Source organism: Orycteropus afer, unplaced genomic scaffold (genome assembly GCF_000298275.1).
Source record: "Orycteropus afer afer isolate SDZICR_OR568_19922 unplaced genomic scaffold, OryAfe1.0 scaffold00717, whole genome shotgun sequence".
Classification (NCBI taxonomy): Eukaryota; Metazoa; Chordata; class Mammalia; order Tubulidentata; family Orycteropodidae; genus Orycteropus; species Orycteropus afer.
In genome coordinates, this window is record NW_006922304.1 from 860,457 (window position 1) to 864,391 (window position 3,935).

Sequence of the window (3,935 nt, forward strand, 5' to 3'; positions counted from 1 at the left end):
CTGGTGGTGTAGGCATTTAAGTGCTAACTAGAAGACTGGTGGTTCAAACCCAACAGCAACTCCTCAGAAGGAAGATTGGGCAATCTACCTCTGTAGAGATAACACCTTGGAAACCCAAAGAGGGATCACTATGAGTCAGGATCGACTCAACAGCAGTGAGTGAGTGAGTCACACCAAAAAGCACCTGGACTTCATCCAACAGCAACCTGGTCCATTGGGATTCTAGGTAGTGTCAATTACACCTCAGGGTTATCCTGTGAGAAACCATTTTAATTCTCCTAGAATCCAGATTTCTGAGTTCATGGAGTTGGTATGACACACCCAGGTCATTTTCCTTAGGTATCGTATTGAACCTTGAACTAAAAAGTCACCTTTGAGTCACACAATGGTCTAGATAAACTGTTGTTAGATGTCAGCAAATCAGTCCAACTCATAGCGACCCTATGTACAACAGAACGAAACTGCCCAGTCCTGTGCCAGACTCACAATCCTTGCTATACCTGAGCCCATCACTGCAGCCACTGTGTCAATCCATCCTGTGGAGGGCCTTCCCCTTTTTCACTGACCCTCCATTTTACCAAGCATGATATCTTTCTCCAAGGAATGGTCCCTTCTGACAATATGAGCAAAGTAAGTGATACAAAGTTTGGCCATTCTTGCTTCTAAGGAGTATTCCGGCTGCACTTCTTCCAGGATAGATTTGTTTCTTCCTTGCCAGTCCATGTTACTTTGAGTATTCTTTGGCAGCACCACAACTCAAAGCATCAACTCATCTTCAGTCTTCCTTATTCACTGTCCAGCTTTCACGTGCATATGAGGTGATTGAAAATACTATGGCTTGGGTTAGGCACACCTTAGACTTCAGAGAGACATCTTTGCTCATCAGCACTTTAAAGAGGCTCTGGTGGCATAGTGCCTAAATCATCTGACTGCTGACCAGGAGGCTGGCAGTTCAAACCCACCAGCCACTCCTCAGAAGGAGGCAATCTACTTCTGTAGAGATATGCCTTGGAAACCCAAGGAGGGGTTGCTATGAGTTGGATCCGACTCAACAGCAGTCAGTTTGGTTTGTTTTTGGTTTTGCAGCAGAGCTGCAGTGCAGTATGTCATTTGATTCTTGACTGCTGCTTCCACTGGTGTTGATTGTGGAACCAAGTAATACAAAATCTTTGACAACTTCAATCTTTTGTCCACTTATCATGATGCTGCTTATTGGTCCAATTGTGAGGGGTTTTGTTTTCTTTATGTTGAGGTGTATTCCATACTACAGACTGTAGTCTTTAATCTTCATCAGTAAGTGTGTCACGTCATCTTCACTTGGTGCAAGCAAGGTTGTGTCATCTACATATCACACGTTGTAATGAGTTTTCCTCCAATCCTGATGCTGCATTCATTTTCATATAGTCCAACTTCTCAGATTATTTGCTCAGCATACAGATTTATTTATTTTTACAGTGTCCCCTCCCCTCTCCTCCCATTCCTGGTAACCAACAAACAAAATTTCCTTCCATATATAAACTTTTCCTTGACTTTTTACAATAATGAACTAATACAATATTTGTCCTTCTATGATTGACTTATTTCACTCAGCATAATGTTCTACAAGTTCATCCACTTTATGCAGTGTTTTGCAGATTCTACATTATTTTTTAGTGTTGCATAGTATTCCATTGTGTGTATGTACCATAGTTTGCTTATCCATTCTCCTGTTAATGGGCACCTAGGTTGCTTCCATCTTTTTGTTATTGTAAATAGTGCTGTGATGAACATGGGTGTGTGTACATCTGTTCTTGTACTGGCTCTCACTTCTTTAGGATATATAGCTAGTCATGGGATTGCTGGATCAAATGGTATTTCTAATCCCAACTTTTCAAGGAATCACCATACTGCACTCTACAGTGGTTGGATCATTTTACAGTCCCACCAGCAGTGTACAAAAGTCCCAATCTCTCTAAATCCTCACCAGGATTTGTTATTTTGTGTCTTGTTGAACTTTGCCATTAGAGCTGGGGTGACATGATATTTCATTGTTGTTTTGATTTGCATCTCTCTGATGGCTAATGATCGTGAACATTTCTTCATATGATTGTTGGCCACCTGAATATCCTCTTTTGGTAAAATGTCTATTCATGTCTTCTGCCCATTTTTTAATTGGATTGTTTGTCTCTTTATTGTTGAGGTGTTATGATGGAGTTTTCTACAAGTTTTACAGATTAGTCCCTTGTCAGGTATGTCATTGCTGAATATTTTTTCCAATCTGTAAGTTCTCTTTTTACTCTTTTGGAGAAGTCTTTGGAAGCACATAAAAATTTAATTTTTAGAATGTCCCATTCATCTAGTTTATCTTCTGCTGTTTGTGCATTTCAGGTTATGCCTGACAGTCTACTTATGCCATAAACTAGAGCCCCTAAATTTGCACCGAATTTTCCCTTGAGGAGCTTTATAGCTTTGTTTTGTTGTTGTTGTGTACCATCGATCTGGACCCGAGTCATAGTGACCCCTCCTTGGGTTTCCAAGGCAGTTATCACTATAGAAGTAGATTTCCCAACCTTCTTTCCAAGGAGTGGCTGGTGGGTTTGAACCACCAGCCATCTGGTTAGCAGGCAAGTGTCTTAGCCACTATGCTACCAGAGCTCCTGTTTTAGGTTTCACATTTAAGTCTTTGATCCATCTGGAGTTAGTTTTTGTGTATGCTGTGAGGTACTGATCTTGTTTCATTTCTCTGCAAATGGATATCCACTTTTGCCAGCACCATTTGTTAAAGAGACCATCTCTTCCCCCATTTAATGGATTTCAACCCTTTGTCAAAAATCAGCTGATCATAGGTCGATGGATCTATTTCTGGGTTCTCAATTCTGTTCCACTGGTCTATGTGTCTGTCATTGTTATCAATACCTGGCAGTTTTGACTACTGTGGCTGTGTAGTAGGTTTTGAGATCTGGGAGAATAAGATCTTCTACTTTCTTCTTCTTCTTCAATAGTACTTTGCTTATCCGAGATCTCTTTCCTTTCCATATAAAATTAGTGATTGCTTCATAAAATGAAATTGGGAGGATTCCATCCAGTTCTATGTTCTGGAATAGTTTGAGTAGGATTGTTGTCAGTTCTCTGAACATTCAGTAGAATTTTCCTGTGAAATTGTCTGGGGCAGGGTTCTTTTGCTGGTAATATTTTCATGACCTGTTTAATTTCTTCTTTTGTTATGTGTTTGTTCAAATTTTCCAGCTCAGTCTGTGTTAGTTTAGGTAAGTAGTATGTTTCTAGAAAACAGTCCATTTCTTCTAGATTTGCAAATTTGTTGAAGTATAGTTCTTCATGTTGTCAGAAGGGACAATTCCCTGAAGAAGGATATCATACTTGGTAAAGTGGAGGATCAACAAAAAAGGGGAAAACCCTCAACAATATGGATTGACACAGTGGCTGCAGTGATGGGCTCAGGTATAGCAAGGATAGTGAGGCTGACACAGGATGGGACAGTGTTTTATTCTGTTGTACATAAGGTTGCTATGAGTTGGAGATGACTCAGCGGCACCTAACAACAACGATAACATAATTCTTCATAGTATGCTGATATTGTCTCTTTTAATTTCTCTTGGTTCTGTTGTGATGTCAGCCAATTCATTTTTTATTTATGTTATTTGTATTCTCTCCCTCTTTTCCTTTGTTAAATCTGCCAGTGGTTTGTCAATTTTATTAATCTTTTCAAAAAGCCAGGTTCTAGTCTTCTTGATTTTTTTCTATTGTCTTTCTATTTCCTGTTTCATTTATTTCTGCTCGAATCTTTACTATTTCTTTTTTTCTCATGACTGTAGGCATTTTTTGCTTCTCTTTTTCTAATTGTTGGAGATGCTGGGTTAAGGTGTTTATTTTGGCTCTTTCTTCTTTTCTAATGTGTACATTTATTGCTATAAATTGGCCTCTGATCACTGCTTTTG